Raw genomic sequence first — 25,168 nt, 5'->3', positions numbered from 1 at the left:
CAACGCCCTCTACATGGGGCTGCCCTTGGGATGCATCCGGAGGCTCCAGCTGGTCCAGAATGTGGCCGCGCGGGTAGTTACGGGAGTTCCTCGTTACTCCCATGCAACACCTCTCCTGCGTGAGCTGCACTGGCTGCCGGTTGCTCTCCGGGTCCGTTTCAAGGTGCTGGTGCTTACCTATAAAGCCCTACATGGCTTAGGCCTGGGGTTCTTGCAGGACCATCTTCTGCCTTCCTCCCACCGTCCCGTGCGCTCCCACAGAGCAGGCCTCCTCAGGGTGCGTCGGCCAAACAATGTCAACTGGTGGCCCCCAGGGGGAGAGCATTCTCTGTCAGAGCACCGACCCTCTGGAATGATTTGCCCACAGAGCTCAGGATAGCCCCGGACCTCATCTCCTTTTGCTGCGAACTGAAGACGTGGCTCTTCTGTCAAATAACTTGATCTGCTAGGGGTTGCACAAACTGTAATAATTTTAAATATGGTTTTTAAGGGGTTTTTAACTTATTTTGTTATTTGTATTATTGATTGTTGTTGTAAGCCGCCCTGAGTCCTTCAGGAGAATGGTGGCATATAAATCGCAAAAATAAAATAAAATAAAATAAATATAAAGCACAAAAATCAATCACTGATTTCTATTGCCTTCTCTGCAGCAAAAATGCATAAATATAAGCCACAATCTGAAGAAATTTAGAAGATCTAACTAGACAATAAAATTATTGCTTTATAGCCACAACACACATATAGCATACTTAAGAAGTGAATATCAACATAGTATGTTAACAGTATTCTCTAGTCTTCTTTTAAGGAAAGTGCATATTTTCAAAATGTGATTTTGGTTCTGAGGAGACATAAAAACATCTTATGAGAAAAGAAAATTATTTGCCCACATCTCTTCATTTCCCCCATAGACATCTTCAAAGATGCTGAGTTCTTTCCTATATATTTTTTTTCCTGCTGTCTTATTCCCCAATCCATCTCTCTGAAAATTTTACAAGGTAGTCGAAAATCATGCTTTCATCATTTAATAATTGAAAATTTGAAAATGAATAATTTTCAAGGCATTTTAAAGACATTGAATTCATTTGTTGTTGTTTTTACTTTAGAACAACTTTCAAAACTAGGTACCTCAAGAAGTTGGCCAAGTTAAAGTACAAGACTAACGTTACTTTCACTGAATTTTGTTCACTCCCTTTTTATTCAAAGCTATGACAGGTTATCCACATTGATCAAAATCAATATTCACCTGTTCTTTTTTCACTTACCGTCTGTTTCATGCTGTTCCAGATATTTGAATTTTTAAATGCTGCTTTCTAATTTCTTCAAAAATAATTTTTTTTCTGTGAAGGTTTTTCCATCTATGCCATCTTCTGGATGTCTGGATGCTCTATTCTTTTTAAATATATATTTATATAGCATTGTTTAGCTTGCATATTTCATTTAGCCATAACGATTAATAACCTTGTCAACTGCATATCATAATATTCTCCAGACTTTCATGATATTCTCTCTCTCTCTCTCTCTCTCTCTCTTTTTTTTTTTTTTTTGTAGTCCAAATGTATATTTTTGGCATTACATTTATCTCTGAATATCTGCTTGCATCCTGCATCTTTTTGGTTAAGTGGAAGAGGTGTAAATTCCCAAGATGTATTATTTTCATCAGCCGCCAGTGTTGACTTTGGGGCTTCCTATTCTGATATACATACAGTATCTTTTCAGAATATATAATATAGTAGCCTCAGTGACTTAACTATGGATGATATTTATTTATTTATTTATTTATTTATTTATTTATTTATTTATTTATTTATTTATTTATTTATTTATTTATTTATTTATTTATTTATTTATTTTTAAATTTGTATACCGCCCTTCTCCCTGAGGACTCAGGGCAGTGAACAGCCAAGTAAAAGCATAAACTACAAACATTAAAATACAATTAAAAAGATATATATAAATTTGGCCCCATAATTAAAAACAATAACAAACAATTAAAAACATTTTAAAAAGTGTTAGGCCAGCCCGGCTTGCTGGAAAAAGAAGGTTTTAAGGGCACGGCGGAAGGCACCGAGGTCTTAGACTCTCCTTATCACTGGGGGCAGCTGAATCCAGAGGGTAGGTGCCCCCACAGAGAAGGCCCTCCCCCTGGGGGTCACCAGCCTACATTGTTTGGCTGATGGCACCCCGAGGAGGCCCTCTCTGTGGGAGCACACAGGTCAATGGGAGGCCGTCGGTAGCAGCAGGTGGTCTCGAAGATAACTAGGTCCTATGCCATGGAGAGCTTTAAAGGTGATAATCAACACCTTGAAGCTCACTCGCATATTGCAAGACAAACACCCAAGAGATGTACTGCATCTTTAATAACGTGCATTTCACACTTGAATTCACACTTTCATCAGGTGACTCTTGTTCCTGCATCTTTTACTTTTAATAATAATCTGCAATGAGAAAATCACCACTTGTATCTTTTTTTTTCTTTTCCTGTTTCTATTGAATTCTTCAAAATCGCACTACCACTGATTCATCTGACCTTGTATATAGATGAATGGATGGATAGATTTATAGATACATAGTAGATAGGCCATCTCTATTATACAAAAGGCCAATAAGTTGCCATATGAAAGCTAAACAAATCCAAACAATAGTACATATTGAAGGAAAATAGGCAGTAACATAATAGACAGCGAGAGAAAAGAATGGTGACTGGACTTCCAATCATTCTACAACTCCTTGTTATTCCCTGTCTCATTCTGTGTGCTGTCATACAAAGTATAGGTACATTGTAAATATTAGCAGGTTGTCTGCTCAAACAAGAGAGAGACTGGAAGAATTCATCTGTGTGACCTAGGAATTTTACTAAAGTGACCATAATGAACTTACTAAAATGCACAGTAAAGAAAACACACCAAACTCTTTTGATTGCCTTTTGCAAGAGGAAGCGATGTTTATTTCTATTTTATTTATTTATCAAATGTATATGGCTGCCCATCTCACATAAGATAACTCTGTCTGGTGAACAATAAAACTAACTACTAAAACAGAATATAACCACCAATTAAAACAATTATAGAATTAACATAAATTGAAAACGAGATTGTAAGAGGGTTAATTAAGGGATGTCTTTAATGTTGGAATTAATGTTCCTCATAACAAGAAAGAAGAAAGGAGAAGACATTACGATATGCCTAAGAAGAAATTCTTAAGTGTTTGGGGCAGTTCCAAAATAGTAAGTTATTTAGATGCCTTTGCAGACTTTAATAAATAGCAAAAACTCCAGTGAACAGGTATAGGCCAGCACTTTAGCTAATAAAGTCTTCTTCTTATTTATTATTATTTATTTATTTGTCAACAAGTACAAGGAAACAAGCAACAGTATAGACATAGACATGGACACATATAAAAGGAAATAAATAAGCAAAACATAGCCATAAACACATAAAATGAGTACATATAAATGGGAACAGTAGGACAGGGACGGTAGGCATGCTGGTGCGCTTATGCATGCCCCCCTTAGGGACCTCTTAAGAAACGTGAAAGGTCCACGGCAAATGAAAACTATCAAAAATTTATTATAGGAGCTCACCCACTGGCAAGAAGTTAAGCTTTATATTAAAGATTAAAACTTCTCAGTCAAGCACAAGGCTAGACTTTGGGTAGGCAAAGCATGGCCCAGGAATTTAGAGTGCCATGTTTAAAAGGGTGTATTTAAGCTAAAATTCTAAGTAAGCTCCATCTGAATACTAAGCCTGCAATCTAGCTTCAAATAGATTAGTGCAGGGGTTCCCAACCTTTTCTACACCCCACACCCCTAGAACACTTCTGATATATTCTCGCACCCCTTACAAAATAAATAATTACATGCATTTAGTTTACATATACCATATTTTTCGGAGTATAAGACGCAACTTTTCCCCCCAAAAAAGTGGGTGAAAATCTGGGTACGTCTTATACTCCGAATGTAGCCCTGCCCAGCTTCTCAAACGGAGGTTTCAGAGACTGAAAAAAGCATCAGAAACGAAGCTTCAGAAAAGAAGCCCCCAAACAGAGCTTCAGAGGCTTTTTTTCTGAAGCCCTGTTTTGGAGGCTTTCAGAGGCAGGAAAAAAAGTTTTTTCTGAAACAGAGTTTCAGAAGTTTCAGAGGCAGAAAAAAAAGCAAAAAAAAAAAAAAAAAGCAAGGCACAGAGCTCACAACCAAGGAACCTGTTGCTAAAATTCACCTCTGGGGACAGCTAATTGGAGGTATTCCGGGAGGCCGATCCACCTGCCAATCAGCTTTTTTCTTATTTTCCTCCCCAAAAACTAAGTTGCGCCTTATACTCCGGTGCGTCTTATACTCTGAAAAATACGGCAATTATGCATATGCACTATAATTTTGAAACTTCTAAACCCAAGTTTTCACACCTCCTGGAATATCATCTCACCCCCCAAGGGGTGCAAGCACCCCAGTTTGGGAATCCTTGGATTAGTGGCATCAGGCACAAAACTACCTTCTTTTCAGTGAGTGCTTTATAAATACAGTAATGAAAGAGGATCCTCAATATTTTCCATCTATGGATCTTATATGGACTTTTATTTATTGCTCTAGATCAGTGGAGGGAAACTTGTTGTCCTAGAGCAAGGATGTCAAACTCGCAGCAGCATCACGTGACATATCGGGACTTTTTTCCCCATCACTAAACCGGGCTGGGGCAGGGCCAGCAAGTGACATAACCAGCCCGCGGGCCACGAGTTTGACACCCCTGTCCTAGAGCCACATGTTTATTATCTTTTCCTCTCTGATTTAAAATCATCATCACCATCATCATTCTGTTCTTTGTTATTACTGAGTTACTTCTTATCTGGTGGTCCTATAAATCAAATTAATAAAATAATGAATAAATATTAACTGATTTTTCTGTTTTTTACAAAATCCATTAACTTAGTGGTGTATTATTATGAAGTTTTTTTAAGCAACTTGTCTTCAAGAAGAGTCATAAATAAAAGTCACTGGATCTCTATGACTTTTGCTGTGCAAAAGTTCATTTCTATTTTCAGTTATTTTACACAAAAGATCTGTAGATCTAGCCATCATTCTTATACCACATACATTTCTTATTATTTCAGATCATGAGATCATCTTGACATTCTTTTTAAACTTTTGTCTCTGTCATTCTAATATGTCTTCTAACTGCCTATGACCTAACAATTATGCCAAATATTATATTACTCTGTTATGCCATTCTGTTGCTTACTTGTACAGATTTCTGCCTTTTTAAAGGACACATTGGTTGAGTTCATCTTTTGGGGCCCTGGCCATGAGTCCTGAAATTGGAGTAAATAATGCATACAGTATATAATTGTAAGTCCTTTTTCTGTTAATTTTTTTATTGGCAAAAACTCTTCTATGTCTGTAACATGCAAGATATGAGGCTACATTGCCAGTTTAGTTGGTGTCTTTGAGATTCATTACTACATCTCAGCTTTCATATTCCTTCAGCAAGATAAACCCATCCTTTAACACACCGTACTGATTGTTTAAAGAAGATCTTATCACTTGTCAGATAACTCAGCACTCCAGAGTTAATCCACCAGCCTTTTGATAATTTTTTTCTGTGTAGCTTTAAAAATTCAACTTCAGTCATTAGTCACTTCCACATTGATTGTCACTTTAGCTTTTTTGTCTGGGTGCTTGAAAATTTCTCTGTCTGAATGTAATTTGTTTGGGGAGGGGGGTCCCTGAAAAAGATTCCAGTCTTCTCTCTTTGTGTTTGCCTTCATTTGTGTACATGTCCCCCAACATCATGCTGGTAATTTAGAGAGCCTTGAAGATCTGGCTGTGCCCAGGTGTTTGATAAGGATGACTGGGCCATCTTCTGTTCTTTGATTTTATCATTATATTATTTTATACAATGTGTGTGTTGTGGGTGTTTTTATCTGTGAACCACCAGGTGTCACTGGGAAGTGGATGTTTAGAAACGTAATAAATAAAAATAAAATAGCTAAATGAAATGTAGTTATTGCAATGCTGGTTTTGTATTTTGATAATTACTGTTTGACAGCAATTGAAACAAACCAATGAGTCTTTCTTTAACTACTTCAATGGCCATTTGCCTATTTGATTTCTAAATCATTTATAAGTGGGCCATGTCTTCAGTAGATGCTATAAAAGTGCTGGGTTATTGTTTATCTTTTCAGCAGTCCATACAGTTTCTCAAGCACTGTAAACCAAGCATTTCTCTGTTATTGAATAACTTTACTTTTACTGTACCAGATTTTATCTTATACAACGTCTGTGTCATGGTTCTGAGTAATGCTCCCAACCAATTCAAGACTCTGAGGCCTTGGCTTCCTCAAAAATCCTGTTTATTGGGTACATCATATCGGCACAGTCAAATGTGAAACCAACACTGAATAATTCCCACATTTTTGGTATAATTAAAGAATAGATACTGTCCAGCCCCCTTGCGTCACAGGTCACGTTTTCCAACCAAGCAGGTGATGAACTTCTCAGCACTCCCTCCTGCCATTGCTAAGACACACTGATCTGGCCTTGGTTCTCAGGAGCCTTATCGTTGTTATGTCTGGCACATTGGAGAAAGACATCCTACATTCCATGAGTCCCTCCCCCACCTATAAGTATGGCAACAAAGAAACAAAACAAGAAAAATATGGTTTCAGCTAGAATCATTTCAAGAGGTGACAATCAGCCTGTGAAGACCAGGGCATGGCACGAAGGCAACACAGCCAGAAAACTGGTATGAGTCCATTTATTGGCACCAACTTTGCCCCCAACATCCCATTTACTCTCCAGCTTGGAGAAAAGCTCTCCCACAAACCTGCACTCCAGCTTGGACTGGAGTGTCCGCAGATACTCCAGTCCAAATGCTGTAAGCAGAATGACTGCAAATCAATCACTCGAGCAGGGCAAGATCATGAGTCCCAAAAGCAAAGAATTCACAGCAATAATTCCAGCAAGAAAAGATAAGGACACAGAAGCACGACTATAATTAAAACAGTCAGGAGGAATGCCAGGAATGCAGGCCCCACTCTCAACACTAGATGAATTTAGCATTTGTTCCTGACAAACGCCCCTCCCAACTGCATCTCCTTTAAACTCCATCCCCGGGTGTGCCTTGTGAAGGGAATCAGGGCCCTTTCCTTCCTCGTAAGCCATGCAACCCATTGCTCTCTTCTGAGTTCTTCCCTGCGCGCACTAGGATGAGGAGGGGGTCGGCCTTAGTCCTCATCTGAATCCCCTCTCCCTTGTTCTACCTCTCCCCTGCTATGCCCAGCCTGACTTTGCCTTTCCCCAGTTTCCTCCACAGCCAACAGAGCCACTCTCCTGCTCTCTGTCAGCTGTTCATCTTCCGTCTCAGATTCAGACTCCAATGGAGGCATGACACAGCCCTTTGAGGTAGTCTAGGCTAGATAACAAAAATCCTGGGTACTAATGCTGCCTTTATGTAAGGTTTCAGTAACAGGATCTTGCAAGTTTGAAAGCACTTTTCCCCTCCTTTGACTTATCTTCCAGGAAACTAGGGAGATCCCTTCTGAGATGTTTCTCATGCCCCCATTCCTTATATAGGCTAACAAATCTCTTGTCATCTGTTGCCTAGACTATACGTCCTCCTCCTCCTTCTCCTCCTCCTGTCTCCCGAGGTTATTCTCACAGACTATTGCATGTAGTTTTACTATCCTGTTATTCATGGAGGATTCTTTCATGTACAAATAGTCCCTGACTTACTATCGTTGTTTTAATTAAAGTTCAAAGTGACGACAGCCTCGGAAAAAATGACTTATGACCCATCCTCAAAGTTATGATTGTTGCACCACTCACATGGTTACATGATTACAATTTGGGTGCTTGTCAATCAGCTCATATTTACAGCAGTTACCGTTGTACAACCCTGAAGCCATTTTGGACATCTTCAGGGCTGCCACAGCAAGGCCGGTTGCAGCTGTGGGAACATGAGAGGGGAGATAGAGATAACTGGGGGAAAGTGTAGCCAAAATAACATTCTTTCCCATGGGAGCCAAGGACATCCCTACCGGGTGTTTGGAAGACGTGGACCAAAGACAGCCAGAGGAGGACTATGTTGGACCATGTGATGGATGTGTGACCTGGGGGCATGAACTCTGGATTTTGATCCATGTGGGGAAAACCTTGGGTCCTTCAGAGTTGGGTTTTCACCAGCTGTGCCAATATGGCATTCCTAATAAATTCTTACTTTGAGGAAACTCCAAGTCTCAGGCTTTGATTTCGTTGGGACTGTTACTTTGAACCCTGAGAACTGTGTCTTGACATCACATGATCATGATTTGTGACCTTCCCACAAACTGGCTTCTGACAATCAAAGTCAATTGGGGAGATGAGATTCCCTTAATGATCACAGTCATTTGCTTAACAATGTAATAAAAATGGTCATTAAATCAAGTCCAATCATCAGATGATTTGTTTTACGATTGCACCAATTTACAATTATAGTCATAACTGGAAGCCTCCCGCAAAGCTTCATGTTTTATCTTTGCTGAATTTTCACTTCCTTAGTGTCATGCTAATCTTTAGGAGTTTGTATGAATCATTTTAGGTTAACTGAATTCCATAAAACATCCTTTCATAAGAGTATTTCCACTACAAAATTTCCACAACTGATCATTTGAATAATTTGGTTCACTTAGTAAAACTTTCCATTCTGTATTATTATTTGCATTTAATTAGACTGGACCCATTAAGTGTTGGGGGGAGAGTGCTTTAAAATAGGGATGAGAAGTAAAATATATTAGATAAAACTTTTAATTGATGCATCTAATTGGTACAAAATATGCAAGAAAATGGAAGACAAGTGAGGAGAATAGCTACTGACTTCACAGACATTACATTTGAGGGACAGGAAGGTAGAACACTGTTGCCTAGCGACAAAGGGAGCATTTCCATAGTATTACTACTGCCTGTAAACCCCCACTCCCAACTACCACCGACCCCAATACAGGACAACAACTCCACCATTGACTTACATATGGTTTATAGCTACAATATATGGAGCTTTTTATGAAATAAAATGTCTCAAAGAAAAGTAAAGAACCCCTGCATTTAACACGACTTGTCTTCCACAACAACAGATAGTACGTCAGAAATCATCAGGAAAATCTCAGCTAGTATTCATGGAACAGCATCATAAAAGACAATAAAGAAGTGTACCTATCACATATTCTTGGGGAGAAAAAAAATCCTTGAACATTTTTAGAAACCACTATTGTAAAACCTTTGTTCCCCTTAGTCAGAAGTCTTCACAGAAAGTGCTTACTACAACAGTACAATTATCTGAAAGTTAGTAATATTCATTTGAACTGTGTATCTATAGGATATAGGAGATAGGAATAGACTATTTTAGAATTTAGATTGAAGACATGCACCCACATATTCTCTCTCTCTCTCTCTCTCTCTCTCTCTCTCTCTCTCTCTCTCTCTCTCTCTCTCTCTCTCTCTCTCTCTCTCTCTCTCTCTCTATATATATATATATATATATATATATATATATATATATATATGTGTGTGTGTGTGTGTGTGTGTGTGTGTGTGTGTGTGTGTGTGTGTGTGTGTCTTTAGCCAGGTTCTACCTACGTAAACCAAGATATTATGCAGCCCTAATTCAGTGAAATCACAATTCACTAGTTTCTGGGCTTTTTTTCTTCTTCTGGCAGCCAGAAGACTCTTTTTGAAAATATGTGGCCTCTGCTTTATCATTATCCTATGAGGACTTTAAAAATGATAACCATCTGCCATCTGGAAAGCTTGAATCTTCCTCAGCATTTTATAATTTAATTTGATTGCCCATGCAAAGTAAGTCATAGATGTTAGTCTATGTGGTCATCCAAGGCCTGTTTAACTCCACTCCAATCAATTCTCAGCAGAAAGGTGGTAAGAATTAATGTAAGTTACAGGTCCACAACATCTGGAAGGCCACATGTTGGCCATCCATGATTTGCTTGATAGGCTTTTAAATCCCTTTCCAGTTTGGGTGGACTGCAGCAGAGGTGCTGCAATTTATTATGTTTATTGTGATCATTAGCAGCTATGCCTTACAGTTTCTCATACCCGCCTAAAAATCATTATTTCAGGGATGTAATTTGAAAGAATCCTTTGTGCTGAGAATCAGTTTCTAGCTAAGTAGAAAGTCTCCAGAAGGCTGCTGAAAGGGCAAAATTACTTTTTGCTACCGTAAAATCCCCCCTTGCCCAAAGAAAAAATAATAATTATGGGCATCATTTCCTTTCAATAGGTATAAAGTAAAAATAATTTTGATAATAAGTCATTAGTTTGGAATTCATAATAGCCTACTATTTGAAATGTATACTAGTAAGTCTAGAAAAACTAATCCTTTCTGTTGCATGGAGTTATTAACATTTGTAAAAATCTTTGAGAAAATCAGCCAGGTTATTTTATAGCTTTCAAGTCTACCTAATCAATCCTATTTTTATTCTTTTGTGGGGCAGATTTTATCTAGTTGTGTATTTAGCAAACTCAAATGAAAATGAAGTGTCAGAGAGGAGATTTCATAACTATTTGTATTCTACACATTGTTATGGTAGGAGTATGGAAAAGTGTCATGCTACCAATAACATAACTCTTGGCTCATCCTACAAAGAATGGTCATCTTTGGTTTATTCTTCTAGAAAGCTGGTTCTTCCACCAGGCATCTTTCTGTGTAACCCCCCCCCCCATTTTTTAAAATGTTCCCTTCCTCTCGATTCACTTTGCACAATCACCTGTCCAAAGATAAGGGAAACAACACCTCAGGAAAACCTTTCTCTAAAATAAAAACAAATTTTATAGCAGCCCTACATAACTGGCAGCTCAGAATACTAATGAATAGCAGAAATTCTGGGTTCATGAAAGTTCTGAAGAACATCTTCCAAATAATGTTTAAAGTATGCATAACCTTTCTAAATAGTGTCCCCCCCCCACTTGTGAGTTGTATGAATAACATGATGCTATAATTTCATCATTCTGGTAGCATTAGGCTTAATCGTCTCTGGTAAAGTCCTTGGGTTATGACTCTAATAAAGTCTGCCCATTGCAATCATAAGTCATAACAGTCCTAAAACTGGTCAGTCATATGAACAACTCAATTTTATGTGGCAGTTGTTAAACAAATGGTTGTATGTGTAAACACTTACTGTAGGTGCTAAGCAAACATAGCAGTTCTTAAGTGAACCCCTTGTTTGTTATAGTATGGTTTTGCCCCAAACTAGAGGTAAGTGCTAGTTTTCAGCAAAACCATCATAAAACATGATCACTGCAAACAATGCCGTCCTGTTGCCAAAAGCTTGAAGTGTGGTCACATTACTATAGGGAGGGAAACTTTGTAGGCCTGTCATAAATCCCCTCAGATAGGTCATAACTTCAAACAGTTACTAAGCAACCAGTCATAAGTCAAGACCTACCTGTTAAAAGTTTCCCATATTCTTTTTGTTCTCAACAGAAGGAAACAATAAACGACTCAACTATCTTGTTGACTAGCTCTAGGTTTTCTGTGAAGTTTAGTCGAAATGCCTGTATTAAGAAACGTCCTGCAAATGAGACCAAGAACATACATATATATACGTACTTGAGAATATGTTTCTCGGGCAGTTACTTCTATCAATAGAGGTAGATGGGCTGTTTGCAAACTTCTGTTTGGAAAGACTGTCATGTGAAGCCCTAAGACCCTTCCCCAGCTGTCTTGTTGCACAATGTAAATATTGAATAATCTCATTTGCCTTCACTTGGGTTGGGAGGTTTTGAATAATTTAACAATAGGTCACTTGAGCTCTGTTGTGTCATCAGCTAATTACAGAATTTATGTCCGTCAATAGTGAAGCTGCGGTAGTATTTTAAATTCCATTTATTGCACTTGAGCTTAATGCTTACTGTTACTCTTCCTCTGCCTTTTTTCCCGTCATGAAAATTAACCCACAATATATCTTTCCTCCTCCCCCCTTTCTAGAAACAAAATAAACCGCTCCCTTGCCAAGCCCTTCATTACGCTGCTGCTTTCCCCTCGTGAATTGTGATATAAAGCAGCAGAACAGAAAGACTGAGCCCTTTGATGTGTTGCACTAATTGGATTAATACGTAGTTACATCCTGTTATGATGCACTTTGCTGTATAAGTTTTAAATGGAAAATGCAGAGTGAATTTCATTTGTGTTTTTTTTTTTTAAAAGGAGAGAGAGCACACAGCATACTAAACGAGCAGCACAGAAAGTGGTCTTTAAGAGCAAACAGGGCTGGCCTTCTCTGAACAAGGGAGGACTCCTCCTGGCTGCTTAATTTTGATTGTGTCCCAAAATACGTGCTGTTATAAGTAATAAGCAACCTAGAGAAATGAGTAAGCGAGAAGTAGACAGTAAACCTTGTGAATATTTACTTGTCAGATTATTTTACGAAATCAAGGAAATATTGGCATTTTACTCGCACACATATTTATGTTTTCAATTAACTATTTGGAAGACTAAGCACAATCAATTACAGCGGTAAAGCTGTTTACTGAAATGTAGCCGTAGATACAATGTGAGGCTTTGAAAACATTCTAAGTATGCATTTCTTCAGTGTGTGTGTGTGTTTATGTATGTGTTCATGTGTGCACGCAAACTCATATAAACATACACATAAGCAGAGTTTAATAAAAAAATCAGCGGGCCAATCACAGTATGTTTAATAAGTAATATTTTTTGAAGGAAAATGTTACTGTACCTAGGAATGTTCAAAGCTCATGATTCAAACGAATAAGCAAGTGTTTAGAAGAAAATGGCAAGCAAATTGAATATTTAATACATACATACCCACACACATAAACAAACAAACAAACAAACAAACAAACATATTTACGTAAGTCTCTGTAAGTAGAATTTGTGAGGCTAACTTCCTAGCTTAATGTTCATTAAGAAGCTTTAGTAAAGGAAATCCATTCCTGTTTACATAATATAGCCTAAGTCATTTAAATGAGATGAATTGCAACAAAACAACCACTGGGTCTAATTCTCAGTTATGAGAAAGCAAACAAAGAAAAGCAATGTTTATTTTCAAAAGCTGTGTACAAAATTAATGTGATCCTAACATTGAACAAATCCATTCTGATCCACATATCCCTTGTCATCTTCCAGCATTTTCTTTGGGGTTTATAAACATTTACAGAATGAGAAATGTTTGGGAAAACGTTGTGGCGAGACTGGCTGGTCTCGCCACATTGGAAGCGTTGTGGCGAGACTGGCTGGAAAATAGCGGGCTCCAACGAGCCCCGTGAAAATCCAGCCAGACAAACTGCTGTTGGGGGGTCTTCGGACTGGAACTGTCCTGTAGGGATGGTAAAGAAGGAGAGGTGCCTCGGACAACCAAGAGGAACAGGCAAGTTCCTCAAAAGATTGGAGACAGCTCTTCAAACTGGCGGCCATTAAAAATGACTGCTTTGAAGCTGGGACAACCGGAATAAGATTTTGTGCAAGAGCGGTGTCTGAATGGAGTACTGGTACTGGGTGAGTGATTGGCCAACTCACAGGTAAAAAAGAGAATTTTTTTAAAAAAAACTTTAAAAGGTGTCCCGGCGAGGAAACAAGTGGCCCAAGAAAGGAAATTTTACAACTGGATTTAAAACTGAACTTGGAGAAATTAAAAACAATAAAAGGAGAAGAAAGCTGAGAGAAAGTATTTCCTATGTGGATTTAAAATACTTTTGTAAGCTTGATATTTTATTGTTCTGAGAATGGTGGATTGGAGAGAGACATCTGCTGGTGGAAAGAAAGCACTACAATGAGCAGCCTGAAAATTGAAGGAAATAACAGCAGTGACCTTGATCACTAAGAGAACTGTGAGAAACTTTAAGGAGTATTTGTTACTTTTTAAACTACTCAGTCTCGATTTTTAAAGGAGGTGAAAAACAACAAAGCTTTAAATTGGAGTGGATTGGACAAATATTTGAACTGGATATTATCTGGAAATAAAAAAGAGACTATATGGACTTAAATCTTAATTAAATATAAGTTAAAATATCAAATTTTTTTAAATTGACAATATGGAGTCTTGGATGTGTGAGGAATTATTTGAGATGCTTAAAAACATACATGAATGATTAAAAGGCAATAAAATAAAAGAAACTTTGTTAGAACACAAAACAGGAAAAAGAGAATATAAATGCAAAGCAAAATAATATTGAAGGAAAAGGAATTGAAGGTAAAAAGTTAGATGATTACACTGGGATTTACAGTGGCAAAAAAAGAATGGATGGGGGGAATATTCCCCAAAAAAAGAATCAGTCAAAGGGAAGAGAAGGAAATGGAAAAAGATTAGGTAAAAGCTTGGGGAGAATTATGTGAGCAATAGACTCAAAAGTTAGAGAAAGGATTCAGGACAAAAGATACCATAAATATAAAAACAAAAAAAAGAAAGAAAAAGAAGATAAGAGAATGGGATGAAAGGAGAAAATTATTTAGAAGTGGAATTTTGGAGAGACCAAGAGAAAATGGTTAAAAGGGAAAGAATAGTGGAAAGGAGGAAGGGAAATAAGGTATATATTAGTAAATCTAAGGGAACTGTATTAACATTAGTAATTGTGAATGTAAGAGCAAATATGATGGTGTATATTGTCTATTGTAAAATGGAAATGAAATATGAAGTGGTAATTTGGTTCAATTATAAAAATAACTGAAATCAAGAGACAAAATTGAAATGTTAAAAAGTGTGATGGGGATTTTGAAAAAATATGTTGTAAATGATGAAATAAAATAATTAATTGATGCTATAATAAGAAATTAGGAATTAAGGGCAGATAGTGATATTGCTTGTTATGTACTAAGTAGAGATTAAAATAAGACATTATCTTAAATTAAGATAATGTAAGAATTAAGTTAATGTAAGAATTTCATATGTAAGGATTTCAATGTAAGAATTGAATAAGATGAAGTACATTGTTTATAGTCAAAAAGTGTGATGAGGATTTTGGGAAACATATTTTATAAATGGAGAAATAAGATAATTAATTGAAGTAATGCTAAGAAATTAGGATTTGAATGGTGGTTGGTGAGATTGTTTATATACTATGTATTAAGAAGAGATTCAGATAAGATACAAAAATAAGGAAAAAGAATATTATGGCAGAAATTGAAATATGTAAATTGGATTTGGAAAAAACAAAAAAGAAGATTGGAATAGATTATAAAAATTAAAACATAACTATGTTACAAGTTGTATAAGATGTGAATACTCGGGTCAATACTCTGTTCATAAAATATGTATGTAAAAGAAAAAATTAATAAAACTTATTTTTTTTTAAAAAAAGAATGAGAAATGTTTACTGGATCCTTATTTCCCATTTTTATTTAATTTGAAATTATTTTATAAATAGTGTTCAGTTTTATTAGCCTATGACACATTCAGTTATCTAAATATAGCTTCTAGCTTCTCTGTATTGCTTACAGTCCTGAAACTCTAGCTTGGTGAATCATTAGATCCCATTCCTACAAAATAATTGCATATCTTGGATTTCCAAGACAAGTTTATCTACTTTTAACAATTTAACGACCTACCTTAACAATTCCTAATTCTGATAGATCTAGGCAGATAGCAAAAATAGGAGGCCTTGTCAATCACTGGAAATCTAAATTCCTATTCATGACTTGTAGATGGTATTCATTTTGGCAAGACATTCATTTTATAGGCCTGTGCCTATATTCTTATATCCATTATTCTCAGAAAAGTGGCAATGTTTACCTTTATGATTTCAGGAAAAAAACCTATTTTCTAATTCTGAAAAATGTTCTCGATTTTTATTTTTAAAAATCTTAGGTACATGGTGTATTTTTTAGTTTCTTGGGATTCATGTTATCATTGATTCTACTAGTTGTAGTGATGTTAAATAGGACCAATGAAACTCTGCAGAGCATTAAGCACAGTGTGGGAAGCTGGATTACAGAAGAATAAGGCAGTAAGAAATAAGCACAGCTTGAGTCAAAAATAACTAGGGGGAAAACATAATACTGCATCCAATACTGCATCCAAGATTCAAAAATGCCAACCTGCCTATGATTAATATAGAACTGAAGTTTACAGTTTCCTTTTTTGCAGAGCTCTAAGACAGGATTGTTTAATACAATAAAGTAGGACTGTGAACAACTCTGAACCTCCAGATGTAACATCATTACATCTCCAGACATTTCCATTAAATTGTAATATTTAATGTGGCAAATAAAAGAAATGATTAGTGTGTGTGGGGGGGGGGGGTTGATTGATATTGATCTAGGTATAGGTACAGAACTAGATCTAAACATAAATATAAACATAGATATTTTATCTCCATCCTATTAACTTCTTCATCCTGGTCCTATCAATGATTTACAATAAGATCAGTCCATAGCACATAAATTAAGCAGTAAGTGTGAGCCATGTTTTAGAGAGATATAAAGTGATAAAAATTATCCTGCTTAACTTAGTGAATATTAACCACGCTCTTAAATTTTGTGATACAGTTCATCTCATCTTTTTTTTAAAAAAAATCAAAGAATGAACAATTAAAACAATTACTTATATAAATGCATATGTAAATATATGTACATACAAAACTGTAGATTAATGAAAAATGTGTTCCGTATGGTACATATTAGGGAGAACTTGCATGAAAACATTGTTCAAACCTTTTCACAGAAGAAAAATAATAAAGAAATGGGTGTAAAAAGGTAAGACTAAAAAAATGAACAATGTGTCCATCCCAAATCCTAAAGATGAGCAAGGTATGTGAATAAACCAGGTATCTCCTATGACCTTTGTTCTTCAGCCTAGCTATTGCCTCTGATGGCAGTTTTGCCTTCCAAACAAAATATGAAGGCAGACTCTTCTAGTTGTACATTCTGAGAATTTTTTTAAAAAAAACAACAACATTAATTCTATTGCGGTTTACTTGCTTATAGCAATAAAGTGTTTAAATTCAAGTTTTTAAATTCAATGTAAATCCCCTCTTCTGTGCTTTAAATAAATCTAATGTTTTAAATCAAAATGATGAATCACTGCTATGCATTAGAAGAAACAGTTTCAGCAAATATGATACAGGGAAAAAAAATACCTTCGGCAAATTCTTGATTTTTCCCATTCCATGAGTAATTCATGAAGCTTTAAATGTTACAGCATTATAGATAGCTAAATTGACATTTATACTTTCACTTAGCAGCCTGAATAATTGGAACGCTGCGAACGTATGAATGCTAAAGTAATCACTGCTTTGAATTCATCTTATGATGTCATAGCGGCCAATGACTGACATAATAAATTTGAAGGAGATGAAAGAAAACACAGGAAATATTTTTGGTTTCTTTTGCTGCTTAAATACACAACAATTAAATGATCTATAACACAACCACTAAATTCTCATGTTTTCTTTAATGAAATGCACTTTAAAGAATGATGCATTGTTATTGTTAATCCACTTCTGAGCAAGGACTGCAGGATCATTTAAATTTTTAGTGCATTTTCCTGAAAGTCAGAGAACTGTATTGTATATGAAAAGAATATCAAATCTCATTAAGACCCTGACAAAGAGCTACTAAAAACTCAGTACTCAGTTGAGTAAATTCAGGAGTCTTCTGGAAGGCAGGAAAAATGTACTGTAATCAGTCAAAGTCAAACAAGCAACTGTTTATTTCTAATACAAGGTGAGAGGTTCTAGGCACCCAGGACTTTCTAAGATAGATAATCAGAGGTGAGAGTAGAATAGATTTGGAGACTGAATTTCAGGTCCTAATTATGAGGGTCTTAATACCAATAAAGGAGAATATTTGTAGCTCAGGCAGGGTTGAAATTGCTGGAGAGTTTACCACATTTTGAAATAGGCTAACTAAAAAAATATTTTTCAATTATTGAACCACAAAGTCACTGTAAAGTCACCATTAAACTCTTGACTGTGGTTCTTAGGTTAAATCTATGCATTACACAGCACATTTGGACATAATTGAAACTCTAGCCTAAATATAATTCATCTTCCCCATCATCTTTATTATTATAAAAATCCTGAATTACATCTGCTGTAAGAGCGCCTGCACATTTTTAAAGCTTGGTTGTTGTTTTTTTAACAACATTCAATGGGGGGGGGGGGAGAGAAAAGAATGCATGATGTATAAAGTCAAGATAAGCCTAAGCAGAACCAAGAATGGGGATAAGCATTCAGGCAAAGAGATGGAGCCAAAGGTATATGTTTTTTTCTTTCTTGTTTTTGATACTACATCTTATGTTAGAACAATGTCTTGAGCAAAATAAGTAAATAAAGGGTTTTTAAATTCTATGGACAGACTACATGTTCTATCTCCTTCCCTCTGAAGAACCACCTGTGCTTCAAAAGCTATACTCTGTTCAATTAGCATTAGTTTCAGAGAAGATAATGGGATCTATGCATAAGACAGAAGTTGGCTTCTGATTAGCATAAGCTTCTAAGGCAAGGGTGTCAAACTCGATTTCATTGAGGGCCCTCACGAGCTCTGTTTTTGGCTGTGATGGTCTCCAGCAACTCTCTGCCAGCGAAAAGGGAGCTCGGGAAGGTGGCACGCAACCCTCCTGAGCTTCGTTTTCACTCGCAGAGGCACAGTGGGCCAGTCCTTCACTGTTTCCAGGGTAGCCCCATGGGCCAGATCTAAGCACCCTGTGGGCCAGATCCAGCCCCCAGGTTTGAGTTTGACACCCCTGTTCTAAGGTGAGTTCTTTGAAGTTAGGATGATGGGATCATTTCACTCAGAAAAGTCACTGCCTGAGCAATCTTCAGATGGAGATTCATATAACCAGACTTCACCTTTCTTGAGGCCCCTAATTCTAATATACAGGCTATAATTTGTGGCTCATGCCAACCTTTCTTTCAAGGCTTCATATTATTTACAACTTTTAACATTACATCTAATCACTTCAATTAGATCACACTACCAGTATTGTTGAATCCTAAAAAGCAATTAAAGGTATGTGTTTCTGTCAACTAAATAATTATATTTGAAGAAATTTGTATATAATAAAATAAATGTGAAGCAAACTACTCTAATAACTCTTTGGCTCATTGTTGTGAGCCATCTAGAACCATGTTCTTAAGATGCACAGCCATACAAATATGTTAATAAATAACTAAAAATGCTACAAACTAATTATCCTACTAATTGGAGACAGAAGCAAGGGGGTATCTAACAGTGGTGGGTTTCAACCGATGTTACCACAAGTTCGCATCATGCATGTGCTTCATGCGCACAAGCGCACAAGCGCAGTATATTACAGAACAGCTGACATGCAGCAATCCGCTCTGCTGCACCTTTCATCTGGGCTAAAAACGACCAAATGAAATGTATCTATAAAACAGGGGCAGGCGGGAGGGCCAACCTAACCATCAGAGAGAACCGGTTCACTCTCAGCTCACCATCATCACTACCGGATCAGCCGAACCGGGCCGAACCAGTAGAAACCCACCACTGGTATCTAGGTATGTAATGAATGTCTGATGATATACAACAGTCTGGTTTTATAACTATACAGGTAGTTCTCGAATTACAACCATTTGTTTAGTGACCGTTCAAAGTTATAACGGCAATGACTTATGACAAGTTTTCATACTTACAACCAATGCAGCATCCCATGGTCACATGATCAAAATTTGGGCAACTGGCATATGACACTTGTACTGTCCCTGGGTTATGTGATCACAATTTCTAACCTTCCCAGCTGGTTTCCAACAAGCAGTCACGGGGGGGGGGAGCCAGATTCTCTTAAGTGACTCACTGAAGTGAGTCACTTAACAACTGTGGCAAAAAGGTTGTAAAACGGGGCAAAAGTCAGTTAGCAACTGTCCCACTTAGCAACTTAAACTGTAAGTCAAGAACTACCTATAATTTTAAGTAATGACTGTTTTTCATTATTTGAAATAAGAGATAATTTTTCTATTTTGCTCTGTACCTTTATCTTGCTGCCCATAAATTGATTAGTATGAACTGGTTAAAGAGGCATAAAAGCACTGATAATAAATCACTTGCATATATATATATATATATATATATGTAGGATAAATCCATATCCAAGCATATTGTTTATTTATTTGTTTGTCTGACTGGTCTCAATCAACAACATATCTGGAGGGCAGAATGGAAGAGACAACTCTGTAGGACACAACGTATATGACCAAGCAGTTTAAATTTAGAAATCTATATATAAATCTCGTGGATTCATTAAGCTCAGATTTCTCTTGGTTTCACCATTAAATTTCATTCCCTCTGTAGACAAGCAGGGCTTTGACTTGAATCTTCAAATAACAAGAGCTTATTTTGGTTCCTTCCCTTGCTAATGTAGTTCTCGTGTAGTCTGAAGGACTTTCCACTCAGGTCAGTATGCCCTTCACATATAAAGTCAAATGATGACTACCATTGATTGGACTTGCAAAGTCATTAAGACATTTGTCCATGCCAGGTAATGAGGAAACAAGTAACCTAAAAGACTAATGAAGTACAAGATGGAACAATTTTATTCCTGGATCTATCACTTTTAAACTTAACAAAGGAGTCAAATTGGGGGGAGGGGGGGCTAAAACACCTTTAATAGCAATTAGAATAGGTAGTTCAGGTCCTAATTATGAGGTGCTATAAACTCTGCTGGAGAGGCACTGATGATGTTACCTTGTTCAGTAATGAAACTTCTACAAGCAAACAACCAAGCTCCGAGAACACCAAGGTCTTCACAGTAGACATTTTGACACTAGACTGAAATTATTACTTACCCAAAATCTTTAGCCTACTCCAGCTGAAATTACAATTTCAAAATTCTCAGTAAGGAACTCTAACTCTTGCGTGGGCTTACCATTCTAGGAAATTGTTATCCAAACATCTTGGGGGAGTCTCAAGGTTGGACAAATTGCTTTACATGGGTCGGTAATTCGGCGGTTCGAATCCCTAGTACAGGTCTCCTGTGTGAGTAGGGGGTTGGACTAGATGACCTCTAAAGTCCCTTCCAACTCTGTTACTGTTACTGATACCTGTTTCCTACTAAATAAATATCCTGGATTCAAAGGAGGGTGTTAGAGAAAATTTATTTCTCTACAGCTGTGCCTATTAATGGCTTTTGGAATGGACAGATATATAAGCCAATCAGAGGGCAGCTAATATGTTTGAATCTCCCCGGTCCTAACCTAACTGTCATAGTTAGCAGTATAAAAGGAGATTCTTGTCAGAAACTCTTTGGCTCTTCGATCTTCACTCGTCTTAGCTATTTGGTCTTAGGTCTTAACTCTTCTAGGATCTTCCATTAGACAACTGTGAGCAGTTTGGAAGTCTGTTAGAAGAGCAGTTCTGGTGGTTTATAATAATATATCTTCTGAGGAAGAGTAGTCATAGATAACATAGCTTAGAGAGAATAGATATAGATATATAGTTGACAGGATAATTAATTATAGTAATTAAGTGCTGTTTATTAATTGTATAGATATGTTTTTATTATGTAAATAAAAACATTTACTGTTAAATGATTTAAAGGCTCATTTGTTAAAGTAGAAATTCATAGAGACAAAGGTTCACGGTTCATTGATTTTATTAACCTCCACAACAGAGGGGTTTTTGGGCAGGAAAATAGGCATAGTATTATTTTATTTGATCTGATCTTAATGCAAGAGTATGGGCTTCCTCTGTGACAGAAAACTACATATGGAGGAAGCTTTACTGCATTAGGAAAAATATATTCGGCTGGTTTAATTTTTCTCTCTGCCATAACTCAAGAACCTGTGACTAGCAAGTGGTAAATTGATAAAACTTTCATGGCAGCTAAAAAAAGACATACTGTTTTACAAACCTCTGGCCAAACAACATCTAATGGTGAACTTTTCTAAAAATACAAAGAGTCCTGTAGTTAAGGGCAAGTTCTATTCCCTAATTTTGTCTTTAACCCAAATTTGTATTTATGCCAGACAGAGGTGGGTTTCAGCAAGTTCTGACCAGTTCTGGAGAACCGGTAGTGGAAATTTTGAGTAGTTTGGAGAACTGGTAGTAAAAATTCTGACTGGCGCCGCTCCATCTATTCTCTGCCTCCCGAATCCCAGCTGATTGGGAGGAAATGGGGATTTTACAATAACCTTCCCCTGGATTGGGGAGGGAATGGAGATTTTACAGTATCCTTCCCCTGCCACGCCCACTAAGCCATGTCCACCAAGCCATGCCACGCCCACCAAGCCACACCAACAGAACTGGTAGTAAAAAAATTTGAAACACTGATGCCAGGACAGGTTACTGTACACCTTCTTCTGCATATCAGGATGAGCAAAAAAACAACAACAAATTTTACATTTTTTTGGTAAAATTTAAACTTATAACTTTACATTTTATATCTTTAAACCAAGTTACAGTAGGACAGATTTCCACTAAGGAGAACCCAATTCAAGGAAAACCCATTGGAATTCCATCTCTCACCCTCTTGACCCAGCTCAAAATGGCAGTCAATGCTCTCCTTCCTTGAACTGACAAACCACTGAAGCCAAGCAATGTTTCCTGAACTACTAAAAACAGGCCTTATACTGCACTAAAAATATGTGCACTACTTTGTGACACTCATAAAACCATTGTGCAGCTTCAGCGATTCGTCAGCTCAAGGAAAGAGAATGTTGTCGCCATTTTGTGTCAGATGGCATTTCCAGTCAGCTGTCCGCCATTTTAAGTACTGTAACAAATGAGTCATCTGCCATTTTATAACTGCCCTATTCACATCTAGGGATAAGACAGATATTCTTAACCCAGGGACTGCCTATAAAAATAATGCCCATTTAACTGGCTTCTTTTTTCTACTTTGGAATAAAATAGTACCAGCTTTGGTACCATTTATATTATTTTCTATTACAGGAAAACCAATACGATGCTCCAGAAGAAGGTTTTTCAGTAAACCAACCATCGTTCAGGATCAGCCCCAAGATGGATTTCTTGCAGATCAAGATCAATTTCAGAAGAAAACACAGGCAAACTATTTTCAACCTCTTTTAAATGGATTGTGAAAAAGGAGTGGCAAGAAACATGTACCATCACATAATAAAGCCACTTTAAACCCATTTCTCCTGACTAGGCCCGATAAAAGCCCTTTTTGTATGTCTATAGCATGGGTGAAATTGAGCAGGTTCTGACTGGTTTTGGAGAATTGGTAGCGGAAATTTTGAGTAGTTTGGAGAACCGGCAAATGCCACCTCTGGCTGGCCCCAGAGTGGGGTGGGAATGGGGATTTTGCAGTATCCTTCCCATGGAGTGGGGTGGGACTGGAGATTTTGCAGTATCCTTCCCCTGCCATGCCCACCAAGCCACGCCCACAGAACCGGTAGTAAAAGAAATTGAATTCCACCACTGGTCTATAGCTTAATCACTAAACATGCCAAGAATGTTAGCTCTCAAAGTTGTCCCACAACATTCAGCAAATGCTATATTACAAGCAAATTATATTGTAAATAGGAGAACTACATAGGGCTATATTATTGTTGCATTATTCCCTTCCTCTGCTCTAATGGACCATCTCATGTTACTTTCTGACTCTCCAGTGCTCCATGGACAGCCAGTTGGGAATCATTAGTACAGGAAAGAGAAAGAAGGTTTCTTTGTTTTCCAGCCTTGGGCAGCTCCAAACAACAGACTCTGAGCTCATCTTTGGATTGGAATATCCCACATACTTAATTAACCTCCTTTTCTCCAAACAGCATCTACAACAAACAGGGGAGTGGGGGAAACGGTTATTGGATCCTCTAGCCTTGACAAATCCCCAGGCAGACACAAAACTGGAAACAATAGATCCTGGTTGAGATAGAGAAACAGCCTGTACACTCAGACCTCTACCCAAATCCTGTATCTTCCTAACGTTGTAACGTTGCTCCCCAAATTATTAAAATTTTACACAGAAGGCAAAATTATTAAAGACATAGGGATGATAATGACTAGAACTGCATTTCATTCATAATTTTTTTTATTTTCATCAAGATACCATGAAATGAAGTGAAATGAAACACTGTCCTTAAACCAGCCTACTTAGGTATGATGCATGGTACACTGTTCAAAGACCAGCAAACCTCTCTGCTTGAGCAGGAGACCCTATACTATTTCAGATAAATGATTGTCCAGTCTCTTTTTGAAAGCCTCCAGTGATGGAGGACCCACAACTTTTAAAGACAAGCTGTTCCAGTGGCTGATTGCTCTCACCGTTAGGAATTTTCTCTTTATTTTTAGGTTGCTTCTCTCTTTGGTTAGTTTCAGATTACACATTAACAGAGTTGGAAGGGACCTTTTAGGTCATCCAGTCCAACCCTCCCCTCCGCCATCCAAGCAGGGGACCCTACACCATTTCTGACAGATGGCAGTCCAGTCTCTTCTTGAAAGCTTCCAATAATGAAGCTCCCACAACTTCTGAAGGCAAGCTGTTCCATTGGTTGATTGCTCTCACTGTCAGAAAATTTCTCCTTATTCCAGATTGAATCTCTCCTTCTTCAGTTTCTATCCATTATTCCTTGTCTGGCCTTCAGGGTGCTTTGGAAAATAACTTGACCCCCCTCCTCTCTGTGGCAACCCCTCAAATATTGGAACACTGCTATCATGTCTCCTGTGGTCCTCCTCTTCACTAGACTAGCCATGCCCAGTTCCTGCAACCATTCATTGTATGTTTTAGCCTCCAGTCCCCTAGATATCTTGGTTGCTCTTCTCTGCACTCTTTCCATCCATTGTTTCTTGTCTTGCTTTTTGATGCTTTGGAAAACAGTTTGACACCCCACCCCCACCAGTCTTTGTAGGAGCCTCTCAAATATTCTAACACTGCTCTCATATCTCCTCTGGTCCTTCTTTTCATTAGACTAGACATACCCAATTCCTGCATTCCAGTCTGAATCAAACATTGCAGAGCTTCCCATTTCAAAGAAGACAACAAGCACATGCTTAACCATCTCTTACTAAACACCATGAAACTTTGACACTTGACGTCGGCTGGACTGTTTCCTAAATAAGTAAGTTTATCTGACTGAATCTTGAATACAGAAAGCTTTTTATATTTTGTATTTGTTTTTTCATTGTTCTTGCTTTGTTTTTCTCCTTTGCTATTGCAAATGTTTCAAGGAATCCATTCAGAATTCCAGCTGTAGCAAGCTGGCCTGCATTCAGCCAGAAATCCAGCCAGATGGAGATGCTCTGTGTCCACAAACTACCATCTGTCT

At 37.4% G+C, this 25,168-nt stretch overlaps 2 long non-coding RNA genes across 2 annotated transcripts in view; one reads left to right on the top strand and one right to left on the bottom strand.

The window, feature by feature from the left end:
* The window catches only part of LOC148115053 (uncharacterized), a 29,065-nt gene extending 7,992 nt beyond the window's left edge, over nt 1-21,073 (bottom strand). The window contains exon 1 of the long non-coding RNA XR_015731876.1: nt 20,812-21,073. This is a non-coding gene — a long non-coding RNA (uncharacterized LOC148115053). The remainder of the gene's footprint in view (nt 1-20,811) is intronic.
* A 105-nt stretch (nt 21,074-21,178) lies between these two features.
* LOC117679102 (uncharacterized) lies at nt 21,179-23,038 on the top strand. Its single transcript, XR_004595278.2, has 2 exons — nt 21,179-21,265; nt 22,836-23,038. It is a non-coding gene; the product is annotated as an uncharacterized LOC117679102 (long non-coding RNA).
* The last annotated feature ends 2,130 nt before the right edge of the window (nt 23,039-25,168 follow it).

This window comes from Pantherophis guttatus, chromosome 2, assembly GCF_059756535.1.
Source record: "Pantherophis guttatus breed Tessera chromosome 2, ASM5975653v1, whole genome shotgun sequence".
In the NCBI taxonomy this organism is placed as follows: Eukaryota; Metazoa; Chordata; class Lepidosauria; order Squamata; family Colubridae; genus Pantherophis; species Pantherophis guttatus.
The sequence above is the reverse complement of the archived record's forward strand: the minus strand, read 5'-3'. Positions and strand labels throughout refer to the sequence as shown.